General features: G+C 43.0%; 1 long non-coding RNA gene across 1 annotated transcript; it reads right to left on the reverse strand.

The window, feature by feature from the left end:
- Positions 1-1941: 1941 nt before the first annotated feature.
- On the reverse strand, positions 1942-15935 carry LOC123726124 (uncharacterized). The gene is made up of 3 exons (XR_006758452.1): positions 15845-15935; positions 4891-4950; positions 1942-2889 (listed from the first exon to the last, which is right to left on the reverse strand). It is a non-coding gene; the product is annotated as an uncharacterized lncRNA (long non-coding RNA).
- Positions 15936-15958: the final 23 nt, after the last annotated feature.

Consider the following 15958-nt stretch of genomic DNA (forward strand, 5'->3'; position numbering starts at 1 on the left):
TCCCACTCCTCTTTCTATTCTGGTTAGCGCCAGTTTGTGCTGTTCTGTGAAGGGAGTAGTACACAGCATTGTACATGATCTTCAGTTTCTTGGCAATTTATCTCATGGAATAACCTTCATTTCTCAGAACAAGAATAGAATGATGAGTTTCAGAAGAAAGTTCTTTGTTTCTGGCCATTTTGAGCCTGTAATCGATGCCACAAATGCTGATGCTCCAGATACTCAACTAGTCTAAAGAAGGCCAGATTTATTGCTTCTTTAATCAGGACAACAGTTTTCAGCTGTGCTAACATAATTGCAAAAGGGTTTTCCAATGATCAATTAGCCTTTTAAAATGATAAACTTGGATTAGCTAACACAACGTGCCATTGGAACACAGGAGTGATGGTTGCTGATAATGGGCCTCTGTACGCCTATGTAGATATTCCATAATAAAATCTGCCGTTTCCAGCTACAATGGTCATTTACAACATTATCAATGTCTACACTGTATTTCTGATCAATTTGATAATATTTTAATGGACAAAATTGTTTGCTTTTCTTTCAAAAACAATGACATTTCTAAGTGACCCCAAACGTTTGAACGGTAGTGTACCTCAGCACAATAATCATTAGCTAGATGTAAAATGGGGTGACTAAGACTTCCTCACCAAAAATACAACATTGTTACCATTTATTGTTTTACATTAACTCAGACAGTTTTGAAGCAGAAATGGGGTTCAGCAGATGTCACCTGGGTAATATTTTAGAATGTTATGGCAGCCCATTGTAGCCAGACTTTTATCTATCCCATTACCCTTTGCGAGATACGAGACAATGGCGGCATATAACCCATTTTAGCATGGACATTGCCATTGAGGGCTTCTGCCATTTTAAAGTAGTCAACTGGATTCCTATGAGTTAGGAGCAATCAGCTGAAGAAGAAAAATTGACTACTTTAAAATGGAGATGGCCTCAATGGCGTTGGCAATGCTGTCACAGACACCATAAAGGCACAGAATACAAAGATGAGTCCTCTATCTATCTCTATGGCCGGTTGTTCACAGCTATCTGCATCTCCCGCCTGCCTTTCATCTGTAAAGGACATGCATTTCCATTGTTAGAGCGGTCACATGATGATCTTGTTAATATGATACACAATCTTTGCCTAGCCACATTTTTTAAATACATAATTTTTAAAATCCATCCTTCCTCCTTCACTTAAGACAATTGGCCAAATAATGAATTTCTACTTTTACCAAGGGTTTTGACTGCTTCATTGAATATAATGCATCCTCATTTCTTACTGATGGAACAGTCATAGACCTCTCTTACTGATGGAACAGTCATAGACCTCTCTTACTGATGGAACAGTAATAGACCTTTCTTACTGATGGAACAGTAATAGACCTTTCTTACTGATGGAACAGTAATAGACCTCTTACTGATGGAACAGTAATAGACCTCTCTTACTGATGGAACAGTCATAGACCTCTCTTACTGATGGAACAGTCATAGACCTTTCTTACTGATGGAACAGTCATAGACCTCTCCTACTGATGGAACAGTAATAGACCTTTCTTACTGATGGAACAGTAATAGACCTCTTACTGATGGAACAGTCATAGACCTCTCTTACTGATGGAACAGTAATAGACCTCTTACTGATGGAACAGTCATAGACCTCTCTTACTGATGGAACAGTCATAGACCTCTCTTACTGATGGAACAGTCATAGACCTCTCTTACTGATGGAACAGTCATAGACCTCTCTTACTGATGGAACAGTCATAGACCTTTCTTACTGATGGAACAGTCATAGACCTTTCTTACTGATGGAACAGTCATAGACTAAAAAGTCTATCTTCTCACCAAAGTAAAAGTATTGTAAACAATTATGAATAAAAATATAATCAATAGAAAAAAGTCAGAGTATTAATTATTGTATAGACTTTTATTTATGAACATAAATAGTAGAGAAACTACAAGAACATATATTTAAATACATCTGCATTAACAGTTTGTAATAATAATAATAATATAATTGATTTTGTATTAATGACAATTCATCCATTATATCTTCTGAACAAGGAAGATGCCTTGTGGTTATTTGTATTCTTCTTGTTCTATTTGTAATGTTAATTGTTCTTCCTGTCTGTGAGAAAATGTTTGTACTCAGGGCACCATTGGGAATGAGACCCTGGTCTCAATTGGGCTACCCTGAATAAATTCAAGTTAAATCAAAATAAATAAAATCAGGATGAGTTTTAATGTTCTCTGTTGATGCATCTGTCTTCCTCCTTTGACATGTGACACGTTTTCATGATCAGGATCATAGTCAGTAATGTAGTCAGTAATGTAGTCAGTCATGTAGTCAGTAATGTAGTCAGTAATGTAGTCAGTCATGTAGTCAGTAATGTAGTCAGTAATGTAGTCAGTAATGTAGTCACTAATGTAGTCACTAATGTAGTCACTAATGTAGTCAGTAATGCACAGTAGTCTGATTGAGAGAGCAAAACAAACACATGTGGTTTCAATGTACAGGTACATTATCAGTTAAGAGTTCAATCATGTTGTATTGGAACACCTACGTAGATCTCCATGGATGGCTGGGTCAGTGTAGGACATTAATATATGCAACACAGTAGTATTTCACTGTTGTCTCAGTTTAGACCTGGATGGACAAAGTCTGTCTCCGTTTCATCGATGCTCCATGATAATGCTCTATGATACTTCATATCAGAGACTGTCCAGTGTTATCTGTCCAAGGTTAAAGGTCATGGGTTGGCTGGGGGACGAGGTCACTAATCTGTTTCAGATGGTTTTAGTCCTGTTTCAGGTTATTTTACTCCTGAGGTTCATAGGACCTTAGTTTCTCCTTCAGATTTTCAGGAATGTCTTCCACGTTCCCTGGAAGGTATGACCTCATTATTATATCATGTGTATCATGTTTAGTATAGTAGTATACAATGAATTCAAAAAGTATTCAGACCCCTTGGCTTTTTCCACATTGAAATTTACGTTACAGCCTAATTCGAAATATATTAAATTATTTGTTTTCCTCATCAATCTACACACTATACACAATAGTGACAAAATGAAAACAGGTTTTTATAAATGTGTTCAAATTTATAATAAAAAAAAAAAAAAAAATACCTTATTTACATAAGTATTCAGTTCCTTTGATATTAGACTCGAAATTGAGCTCAGGTGCATCCTGTTTCCATTGATCATCCTTGAGATGTTTCTACATGATTATTTATTTAACCTTTATTTAACTAGGCAAGTCAGATAAGAACAAATTCTTATTTTCAATGACGGCCTAGGAACAGTGGGTTAACTGCCTTGTTCAGGGGCAAAACGACAGATTTGTACCTTGTCAGCTCAGGGATTTAAACTTGTAACCTTTCGGTTACTAGTCCAACACTCTAACCACTAGGCTACCCTGCCAGTGGATTAGACTACACCTGTGGCCAATTCAATTGATTGGACATGATTTGGAAAAGCACACACCTGTCTATATAAGGTCCCAAAGTTGACGGTACATGTAAGAGCGAAAACCAACCCATGAGGTCGAAGGAAATGTCCGTAGAGCTCGGAGACAGGATTGTGTCGAGGCACAGATCTGGGGAAGGATACCAACACATTTCTGCAGCATTGAAGGTCCCCAAGAACACAGTGGCCTCCATTATTCTTGAATAGAAGTTTGGAACCACCAAGACTCTTCCTACAGCTGGCCGCACAGCCAAACTGAGCAATCGGGGGAGAGGGGCCTTGGTCAGGGAGGTGACCAAGAACCCGACAGAGCTCTAGAGTACCTCTGTGGGGATGGGAGAACCTTCCAGAAGGACAACCATCTCTGCAGCACTCCACCAATCAGGCCATTATTGTAGTGGCCAGACGGAAACCACTCCCCAGTAAAAGGCACATGACAGCCTGCTTGGAGTTTGCCAAAAGGCACCTAAAGGCTCTGACCATGAGAAACAAGATTCTCTGGTCTGATGAAACCAAGATTGAACTCTTTGGCCTGAATGCCAAGCGTCAGGTCTTAAGGAAACCTGGTACCATCCCTACGGTGAAGCATGGTGGTGGCAGCATCAAGCTGTGGGGATGTTTTTCAGCGGCGGGACTGGGAGCCTAGTCAGGATCAGGGCAAAGATGAACGGAGCAAAGTACAAATCCTTGATAAAAACCTGCTCCAGAGCGCTCATGACCTCAGACTTGGGCGAAAGTTCACCTTCCCACAGGACAATGACCCTAAGCCCACAGCCAAGGCAATGCAGGAGTGGCTTCGTCTCTGAATGTCCTTGAGAGGCCCAGCCAGAGCTTGAACCCGATCGAACAGCTCTAGAGAGACCCGAAAATAGCTGTGCAGCGATGCTCCCCATCCAACCTGACAGAGCTTGAGTGTATCTACAGAGATGGAATGGGAGAAACTCCCCAATTACAGGGGTGTCAAGCTTGTAGCGTCATACCCAAGAAGACTCGAGGCTGTAATCCCTGCCAAAGGTGCTTCAACAAAGTACTGAGTGAAGGGTCTGAATACTTGTGTAAATGTGATTTCTAAATTCCTGTTTTTGCTTTGTCATTATGGGGTATTGTGTGTAGATTGATGAGAAAAAAAACAAAACAATTTAATACATTTTAGAATAAGGCTGTAACGTAACAACATGTGGAAAAAAGTCAAGGTGTCTGAATACTTTCCCAATGCACTGTACAACCTTTCATACATTTGCAACATGCTAGCAAACTTCCAACACCATGTTCTTCCAAAAACAATATCATTAATTGAATCATTTTTAATAAATAATATACATGTTTGATTTATCTAGCTGTTTTAAATCTCCTCCACAACAATCTTCCTCAATGCCTTTACAAAACACTTACAGAAACCATCAATATTTTATTTACCATTTAGGTGTTAAGATGTGATGTGATCTTTGCTTTCCGGATGTTGTTTCTGGATGGAATCTGAAGAACAAGACAGAGCAAAAACAAACATTATTCCAGTGTAGAAAATTAGTCCAGGGCCGCCCCCAGGTGGTGAAGGTAGGAAACAACACCTCCACTTCGCTGATCCTCAACACTGGGGCCCCACAAGGGTGCATTCTCAGCCCCCTCCTGTACTCCCTGTTCACCCATGACTGTGTGGCCAAGCACACCTCCAACTCAATCATCAAGTTTGCAGACAACACAACAGTGGTGGGCTTGATTACCAACAATGACGAGACAGCCTACATGGAGGAGGTGAGAGCTCTGGGAGTGTGGTGCCAGGAAAATAACCTCTTACTCAATGTCAACAAAACAAAGGAGATGATCGTGGACTTCAGGAAACAGCAGAGGGTGCACCCCCCTATCCACATCGATGGGACAGTAGTGGAGAAGGTGGAAAGCTTTAAGTTCCTCGGCGTACACATCACTGACAAACTGAAATGGTCCACCCACATAGACAGTGTGGTGAAGGTGCAACAGCACCTCTTCAACCTCAGGAGGCTGAAGTAATTTGGCTTGGCACCTAAAACCCTCACAAACTTTTACAGATGACAATTGAGAGCATCCTGTCCGGCTGTATCACCACTTCACGGCTATAGTACATCTAACACGGCTACATCTAATAAGGCTACCGTGCCTTCAGAATGTTTTTTACCCATCTACCAATAGGTGCCCTTCTTTGTGAGGCATTGCACAACCTCCCTGGTCTTTGTGGTTGAATCTGTTTGAAATTCACTGCTCAACTGAGGATCCTTATGAATAATTGTATGTGTGGGGTACAGAGATTAGGTAGTCTTTATCATCCAGAAGGCGAGGTCAGTACAGGTGCATCAAAGCTGGGAACGAGAGACTGAAAAACAGCTTCTATCTCAAGGCCATCACTGTTAAATAGCCATCACTAGCCGGCTACCACCTGGTTACTCAACCTTGCACCTTAGAGGCTGCTGCCCTGTATACATAGACATGGAATCACTGGTCACTTTAATAATGGAACACTAGTCACTTTAATAATGGAACACTAGTCACTTTAATAATGTTTACATACTGCTTTGCTCATGTAATATGCTGTTATTTTTTGTCAATAACAGCTGGTACGTGATGTCTAATATTAAAGAAGTCTCGATGTATTGCTCGCCTGAGGTAGAGTACCTCATGATAAGCTGTAGACCACACTATCTACCGAGAGAGTTCTCATCTGTATTATTCGTAGCCGTCTATTTACCACCACAAAGCGGAGCTGGCACTAAGACCGCTCTCAACCAACTCTATAAGGCCATAAGCGAAGAAGAAAATGCTCACCCAGAAGCGGCGCTCCTAGTGGCCGGGGACTTTAATGCAGGCAAACTTAAATCAGTTTCACCAAATTTTACCAGCATGTCTCATGTGCAACCAGGGGGAAAAAAATCCTAGACCACCTTTACTCCACACACAGAGATGCATAAAAAGCTCTCCCTCACCCTCCATTTGGCATATCTGACCACAATTCTATCCTCCTGATTCCAGCTTACAAGCAAAAACTAAAGCAGGAATTACCAGTGATTTGCTCAATACGGAAGTGGTTATGCAGTAGCATGACGCGGATGCTACACTACAGGACTGTTTTGCTGCACAGACTGGAATATGTTCCGGGATTCATCCAATGGCATTGAGGAATACACAACCTCAGTCATTGGCTTCATCAATAAGTGCATCGATGACGTCGTCCCCGCAGAGACTGTACGTACATATCCCAACCAGAAGCCAAAGATTACAGGCAACATCCTCATCGAGCTAAAGGCAAGAGCTGCCGCTTCAAGGAGCGGGAGACTAATCCGGACGCTTATAAGAAATCCCTCTAGGTCCTCAGACAAACCATCAAACATGCAAAGCGTCAATACAGGACTAAGATTGAATCCGACTACACTGGCTCTGACGCTCGTCGGATGAGGCAGGGCTTAAACTATTACAGACAACAAAGGGAAGCCCAGCAGCGAGCCGCCCAGTGACGCAAGCCTACCAGACAAGCTAAATTCCTTTCATGCTCGCTTTGAACCAAGCAACACTGAAGCAGAGGTGTGGTAGTTTCAGAGGTGTGGTAGGATCAGAGGTGTGGTAGAGTCAGGTGTGGTAGGATCAGAGGTGTGGTAGGATCAGAGGTGTGGTAGAGGTGTGGTAGAGTCAGAGGTGTGGTAGGATCAGAGGTGTGGTAGGATCAGAGGTGTGATAGAGGTGTGGTAGAGTCAGAGGTGTGGTAGGATCAGAGGTGTGGTAGAGTCAGAGGTGTGGTAGGATCAGAGGTGTGGTAGGATCAGGATCAGAGGTGTGGTAGGATCAGAGGTGTGGTTGAGTCAGAGGTGTGGTAGGATCAGAGGTGTGGTAGGATCAGAGGTGTGGTAGGATCAGGATTAGAGGTGTTGTAGGATCAGAGGTGTGGTTGAGTCAGAGGTGTGGTAGGTTCAGAGGTGTGGTAGGATAAGAGGTGTGGTAGGATCAGAGGTGTGGTAGAGTCAGAGGTGTGGTAGGATCAGAGGTGTGGTAGAGTCAGAGATGTGGTAGGATCAGAGGTGTGGTAGGATCAGAGGTGTGGTAGAGTCAGAGGTGTGGTAGGATCAGAGGTGTGGTAGGATCAGAGGTGTGGTAGAGTCAGAGGTGTGGTAGGATCAGAGGTGTGGTAGAATCAGAGGTGTGGTAGGATCAGAGATGTGGTCGGATCAGAGGTGTGGTAGAGTCAGGTGTGGTAGGATCAGAGGTGTGGTAGAGTCAGAGGTGTGGTAGGATCAGAGGTGTGGTAGAGTCAGAGGTGTGGTAGGTTCAGAGGTGTGGTAGAGTCAGAGGTGTGGTAGAGTCAGAGGTGTGGTAGGATCAGAGGTGTGGTAGAGTCAGAGGTGTGGTAGGATCAGAGGTGTGGTAGGATCAGAGGTGTGGTAGGATCAGAGGTGTGGTAGGTTCAGAGGTGTGGTAGAGTCAGAGGTGTGGTAGGATCAGAGGTGTGGTAGGATCAGAGGTGTGGTAGGATCAGAGGTGTGATAGAGGTGTGGTAGGATCAGAGGTGTGGTAGGATCAGAGGTGTGGTAGGATCAGAGGTGTTTTTTGTTTTGTTTTTTTCACCTTTATTTTGCCAGGTAGGCTAGTTGAGAACAAGTTCTCATTTACAGTGGGGGGAAAAAGTATTTGATCCCCTGCTGATTTTGTACGTTTGCCCACTGACAAAGAAATGATCACTCTATCATTTTAATGGTAGGTTTATTTGAACAGTGAGAGACAGAATAACAACAAAAAAATCCAGAAAAACGCATGTCAAAAATGTTATAAATTGATTTGCATTTTAATGAGAGAAATAAGTATTTGACCCCTCTGCAAAACATGACTTAGTACTTGGTGGCAAAACCCTTTTGGCAATCACAGAGGTAAGACGTTTTTTGTAGTTGGCCACCAGGTTTGCACACATCTCAGGAGGGATTTTGTCCCACTCTTCTTTGCAGATCTTCTCGAAGTCATTAAGGTTTCGAGGCTGACGCTTGGCAACTCGAACCTTCAGCTCCCTCCACAGATTTTCTATGGGACTAAGGTCTGGAGACTGGCTAGGCCACTCCAGGGCCTTAATGTGCTTCTTCTTGAGCCACTCCTTTGTTGCCTTGGCCGTGTGTTTTGGGTCATTGTCATGCTGGAATACCCATCCACGACCCATTTTCAATGCCCTGGCTGAGGGAAGGATGTTCTCACCCAAGATTTGACGGTACATGGCCCCGTCCATCGTCCCTTTGATGCGGTGAAGTTGTCCTGTCCCCTTAGCAGAAAAACACCCCCAAAGCATAATGTTTCTACCTCCATGTTTGACGGTGGGGATGGTGTTCTTGGGGTCATAGGCAGCATTCCTCCTCCTCCAAACACTGCGAGTTGAGTTGATGTCAAAGAGCTCCATTTTGGTCTCATCTGACAACAACACTTTCACCAGTTGTCCTCTGAATCATTCAGATGTTCATTGGCAAACTTCAGACGGGCATGTATATGTGCTTTCTTGAGCAGGGGGACCTTGCGGGCGCTGCAGGATTTCAGTCCTTCACGGCGTATTGTGTTACCAATTGTTTTCTTGGTGACTATGGTCCCAGCTGCCTTGAAATCATTGAAAAGATCCTCCCGTGTAGTTCTGGGCTGATTTCTCACCGTTCTCATGATCATTGCAACTCCACGAGGTGAGATTTTGCATGGAGCCCCAGGCCGAGGGAGATTGACAGTTCTTTTGTGTTTCTTCCATTTGCAAATAATCACACCAACTGTTGTCACCTTCTCACCAAGCTGCTTGGCGATGGTCTTGTAGCCCATTCCAGCCTTTTGTAGGTCTACAATCTTGTCCCTGACATCCTTGGAGAGCTCTTTGGTCTTGGCCATTGTGGAGAGTTTGGAATCTGATTGATTGCTTCTGTGGACAGGTGTCTTTTATACACGTAACAAGCTGAGATTAGGAGCACTCCCTTTAAGAGTGTGTTCCTAATCTCAGCTCGTTACCTGTATAAAAGACACCTGGGTGCCAGAAATCTTTCTGATTGTTTTTATTTCCCTCATTAAAATGCAAATCAATTTCTAACATTTTTGACATGCGTTTTTCTGGATTTTTTTGTTGTTATTCTGTCTCACTGTTCAAATAAACCTACCATTAAAATTATAGACTGATCATTTCTTTGTCAGTGGGCAAACGTACAAAATCAGCAGGGGATCAAATACTTTTTTCCCTCACTGTACAACTGCGACCTGGCCAAGATAAAGCAAAGCAGTTCGACACATACAACAACACAGAGTTACACATGGAATAAACAAACATACAGTCAATAATACAGTTGAAGAAAATCTATATACAACATGTGCAAATCCGGTAAGAAAAGGGAGGTAAGGCAATAAATAGGCCATGGTGGCGAAGTAATTACAATATACCAATTAGACACTAGAGTGATTGATGTGCAGAAGATGAATTTGCAAGTAGAGATACTGGGGTGCAAAGGAGCAAGATAAATAAATAAATACAGTGTGGGGATGAGGTAGTTGGATGGGCTATTTACAGATGAGCTATGTACAGGTGCAGTGATCTGTGAGCTGCTCGGACAGCTGGTGCTTAAAGCTAGTGAGGGAGATATGAGTCTCCAGCTTCAGTGATTTTTGCAATTCATTCCAGTCATTGGCAGCAGAGAACTGGAAGGAAAGGCGGCAAAAAGAGGAATTGGCTTTGGGGGTGACCAAAGACAGTTGTAGGGTCAGTTGAAAAAAGTAAAGGGGTCTGAATACTTTCCGAATGCACTGTATATATATAGAAACACACCAACATATATTAAATAAGAATAATGAATCAGAAGTGCTTTCATATAGAGGGAATATAGGGGATGGGGAATAAGTGCAAATCATAAATCAAATCCATAATGGATGGAGGAAAAATTGTCCTTCGTATTAATATTGACATTTAAAACTATCATAGGAATTATTTCCATTACACCATATTTACCAACACCACACAAACGTAATCAAAGGTAAAGACCATTCTACAGGAATCCAGACAATACATAATAATCATCATGACAAGTACAATAGATATTCAACTTTATCCTAAACCAATTATGAAATCCCAGTGGAGACTCCAGGTGTATAAAACAGCCACAAGATGGAGACAAATTACTGGGTGGCTTAGTATTTCTCCTTGAGGTCTAGAGCAGTGGTTCCCAAACTGTTTATAGTCCTGTACCCCTTCAAACATTTAACATCCAGCTGTACCCCCTCTAGCACCATGGTCAGCACACTCTCAAATGTTGTTTTTTGTCATCATTGTAAACCTGCCACACACACACTATATGAAACATAGTGGTTAGAGTGTTGGACTAGTAACCGAAAGGTTGCAAGATCGAATACCCGAGCTGACAAGGTAAAAATCTGTCATTCTGCCCCTGAACAAGGCAGTTAACCCACTGTTCCTAGGCCGTCATTGTAAATAAGAATTTGTTCTTAACTGACTTGCCTAGTTAAATAAAGGTTAAATAAAAATGTTAAATAGTTTTTGTCACAACCCGGCTCGTGGGAAGTGACAAAGAGCTCTTATAGGACCAGCACACAAATAATAATATAATAATAATCTATAATTTTGCTCTTTATTTAACCATCTTACATATAAAACCATATTTGTTCATCGAAAATTGTGAATAACTCACCACAGGTTAATGAGAAGGGTGTGCTTTAAAGGATGCACATAACTCTGCAATGTTGGGTTGTATTGGAGAGAGTCTCAGTCTTAAATCATTTTCCACACACAGTCGTTGCCTGTATTTAGTTTTCATGCTAGTGAGGATCGAGAATCCACTCTCACATAGGTACGTGGTGCAAAGGGCATCAGTATCTTAACAGCTCGATTTGCCAAGGCAGGATACTCTGAGCGCAGCCCAATCTAGAAATCTGGCAGTGGCTTCTGATTCAATTCTATTTTCACAGAACCGCTTGTTGCAATTTCGATGAGGCTCTCTTGTTCAGATATTGGTAAGTGGACTGGAGGCAGGGCATGAAAGGGATAACGAATCCAGTTGTTTGTGTCATCCGTTTCGAGAAAGTACCTGCATAATTGCACACCCAACTCACTCAGGTGCTTCGCTATATCACATTTGACATTGTCCGTAAGCTTGAGTTCATTTGCACACAAAAAATCATACAATGATGGAAAGACCTGTGTGTTGTCCTTGTTAATGCAGACAGAGAAGAGCTCCAACTTCTTAATCATAGCCTCAATTCTGTCCCGCACATTGAATATAGTTGCGGAGAGTCCCTGTAATCCTAGATTCAGATCATTCAGGCGAGAAGAAACATCCCCCAGATAGGCCAGTCGTGTGAGAAACTCGTCATCATGCAAGCGGTCAGACAAGTGAAAATTATGGTCAGTAAAGAAAACTTTAAGCTTGTCTCTCAATTTTAAAAAAATGTGTCAATACTTTGCCCCTTGATAACCAGCGCACTTCTGTTTGTTGTAAAAGCATTACATGGTCGCTGCCCATATCATTGCATAATGCAGAAAATACACGAGAATTCAGGGGCCTTGCTTTAACAAAGTTAACCATTTTCACTGTAGTGTCCAAAACGTCTTTCAAGCTGTCAGGCATTCCCTTGGCAGGAAGAGCCTCTCGGTGGATGCTGCAGTGGACCCACGTGGCGTCGGGAGCAACTGCTTGCAGGCGCGTTACCACTCCACTATGTCTCCCTGTCATGGCTTTTGCTCCATCAGTACAGACACCAACATGAGCAGCAGCTACGTTTGGCTACATACGGACCGTTAGTGGAATTCCCACGAGAGAGTAACGGTTAAGGTGATTGGATGTTAATTATTTGACTAGGCTTCCTGTATTTTACATTGTGTTGTTATTTCTCTGAACACTAGATGGTTTCATGTTATTTTTGGCAGTGAAACAAGGCTACTCCGGCGAGACAAAAACCTCACCCAAATGTATATAAATGTATGGCCCCATTGGAAAATATAAAGTATCCTATTGGCTGATTTGGGCCAGAATGCTTATTGGACAGAAACTTTGTTCGAGTGAAATATTAAGTTTCTTCTTATTTCTCCTGAAGGCTGAGATTACCCAGAAATCTTTTCAAGGCCTCACAATTATTCTGGGTCTGTTAAAAAGGAGATTTAAGTTCAGAGTTGAACCACACCAGAGACTGAGAATAAATCCCCACAAATGGAACCAAAGTTATCCCTCTCTACCTTCTATGTTCCATGGGTCTGGAAGGTCCGATTTACCTCAGCCATAACCTCTTTTAGGAACCGCCTAGGTTAGCCCTAGGGCCTTAAGGCTGTGAGGGGTTAGGGTTAGGGTGTGAGGGGTTAGGGTGTGAGGGGTTAGGGTGTGAGGGGTTAGGGTTAGGGTGTGAGGGGTTAGGGTGTGAGGGGTTAGGGTGTGAGGGGTTAGGGTTAGGGTGTGAGGGGTTAGGGTGTGAGGGGTTAGGGTTAGGGTGTGAGGGGTTAGGGTGTTAGGGGTTAGGGTGTGAGGGGTTAGGGTGTGAGGGGTTAGGGTGTGAGGGGTTAGAGTTAGGGTGTGAGGGGTTAGGGTGTGAGGGGTTAGGGTGTGAGGGGTTAGGGTTAGGGTGTGAGGGGTTAGGATGTGAGGGGTTAGGGTGTGAGGGGGTAGAGTCAGGGTGTGAGGGGTTAGGGTTAGGGTGTGAGGGGTTAGGGTGTGAAGGGTTAGGGTGTGAAGGATTAGGGTTAGGGTGTGAGGGGTTAGGGTGTGAGGGGTTAGGGTTAGGGTGTGAGGGGTTAGGGTGTGAGGGTTTAGGGTGTAAGGGGGTAGAGTTAGGGTGTGAGGGGTTAGGGTTAGGGTGTGAGGGGGTAGAGTTAGGGTGTGAGGGGTTAGGGTTAGGGTGTGAGGGGTTAGGGTGTGAGTGGTTAGAGTTAGGGTGTGAGGGGTTAGGGTGTGAGGGATTAGGGTTAGGGTGTGAGGGGTTAGGGTGTGAGGGGTTAGGGTGTGAGGGGTTAGGGTTAGGGTGTGAGGGGTTAGGGTGTGAGGGGTTAGGGTGTGAGGGGTTAGGGTTAGGGTGTGAGGGGTTAGGGTGTGAGGGGTTAGGGTGTAAGGGGGTAGAGTTAGGGTGTGAGGGGTTAGGGTTAGGGTGTGAGGGGTTAGGGTTAGGGTGTGAGGGGTTAGGGGTTAGGGTGTGAGGGGTTAGGGTGTGAGGGATTAGGGTTAGGGTGTGAGGGGTTAGGGTTAGGGTGTGAGGGGTTAGGGTGTGAGGGGTTAGGATGTGAGGGGTTAGGGTGTGAGGGGTTAAGGTAAGAGTTAGCGTGTGAGGGTTAGGGTGTTAGGGGTTAGGGTGTGAGGGGTTAGAGTTAGCGTGTGAGGGGTTAGGGTGTGAGGGGTTAGGGTGTGAGGGGTTAAGGTAAGAGTTAGCGTGTGAGGGGTTAGGGTGTTAGGGGTTAGGGTGTGAGGGTTTAGTGTGCGAGGGGTTTGCATTTGTATTTGTTTTGATCCCCATTAACTCTTCCTGGGGTCCAGCAAAATAAAGGCAGCTATGCATTTTAAAAACATAAGACATTCATAACAGATTTCACAACATATTTTGTGTGCCCTCAGACATCTACTCTACGACCACATATCTACAACACAAAATCCATGTGTACGTGTGTGCATAGTGGTTATGTTATTGTGTGTATGTGTGTGTATGCATGTGTCTGTGTGTGTGTCTCTTCACAGTCCCCGCTGTTCCATAAGGTGTATTTCTATCTGTTTTTTACATCTAATTTTAGTGCTACCATGAGTTACTTGAGTTCCATGTAGTCATGGCTCTATGTAGTACTGTGCGCCTCCCATAGTCTGTTCTGGACTTGGGGGACTGTGAAGAGACCTCTGGTGGCATGTCTTGTGGGGTATGGATGGGTGTCCGAGCTGTGCGCCAGTAGTTCAAACAGACAGCTCGGTGCATTCAACATAATCAACACCTCTTACAAATACAACTAGTGATGAAGTCAATCTCTCCTCCACTTTGAGCCAGGAGAGATTGACATGCATATTATTACAAGATTTAGTTAAGGTTTAGGATTTTAGTGAATGATTTGTCCCAAATACAATGCTTTTAGTTTTTGAAATGTTTAGGATTCATTTATTCGTTGCCACCCATTCTGAAACTAACTGCAGCTCTTTGTTGAGTGTTGCAGTCATTTCAGTCGCTGTAGTAGCTGATGTGTATAGTGTTGAGTCATTTGCATACATAGAAACTCTGGCATTACTCAAAGCCAGTTGCATGTCATTAGTCAAGATTGAAAAAAGTAAGGGGCCTAAACAGCTACCTTGGGGAATTCCTGATTCTACCTGGATTATGTTCGAGAGGCTTCCATTAAAGAACACCCTCTGTGTTCTGTTAAGGTATGCAAAATTACAATTCTTGTCTTTCAGAGTTTCGTCAGATATACTTGGATGTGTAGTGTCAGCGTTTGTTGCTGGCATGTCATGCCTAAATTTGCTCATCAAAGTAATTCAAGTAGTTTGCATTATCAGTGGGTTTAGTGATGAATGATCCATCTGATTCAATGAATGATGGAGCTGAGTTGACATTTTTTCCAAAAATGTAATTTAAGGTGCCCCAAATCTTTTTACTATCATTCTTTATTTCATTTATCTTTGTTTCATAGTGTAGTTACTTATCTTTATTCAGTTTAGTCACATGATTTCTCAATTTGCAGTACGTTTGCCAATCGGATGTACAGCCAGATCTATTCCCCATCTCTTTTGCCTCATCACTCATTGCATAAAATTGTTCAATTCCTCATCAATCCACGGGGATTTAACCATTTTTACAGTCATTTTCTTAATGGGTGCTTATTAGTAACTGGGATAAGAAATTTCATAAATGTGTCCAGTGCAGCGTCTGGTTGCTCGTCATTACACACCACGGACCAACAAATATTCTTCACATCAACAACATAGGAATCACTCTAAAAATGTATTATATGACCTCTTATACACTATATTAGGCCCAGCCTTTGGAACTTTGGTTTTCCTTGATATGGCTACTATATTGAGATCACTTCATCCGATGGATTTCCAAAAAAAATCTGCAGCATTAGTAAAGATATGATCAATACATGTTGATGATTTAATTATTGTGCTGTTTGTAACTACCCTGGTAGGTTGATTGACAACCCGAACGTTTGAAGGTTTCTCTTGAGTGGGCAGCCTGATGAAAGCCAGTCAATATTTAAATCACCCAGAATGTATACCTCTATTGATATCACATACATGATCAAGCATTTCACACATTATTCAGATAATGACTGTTAGCCCTTGGTGGTCTATAGCAGCTTCCCACCATGGTTAGGGTGTGAGGGGTTAGGGTGTTAGGGTGTGAGGGGTTAGGGTGTGAGACAGCGAGGTAGACCTACGGAACACAGGGAAGGGGGAGTTTCCCTTCAGAGCGTGGAACTCCTGTTCTAGTCGTCCCACCATGGTTAGGGTGTTAGGGTGTGAGGGGTTAGGGTGTTAGGGTGTGAGGGGTT

Source organism: Salmo salar, chromosome ssa13 (assembly GCF_905237065.1).
Source record: "Salmo salar chromosome ssa13, Ssal_v3.1, whole genome shotgun sequence".
Lineage (NCBI taxonomy): Eukaryota > Metazoa > Chordata > Actinopteri > Salmoniformes > Salmonidae > Salmo > Salmo salar.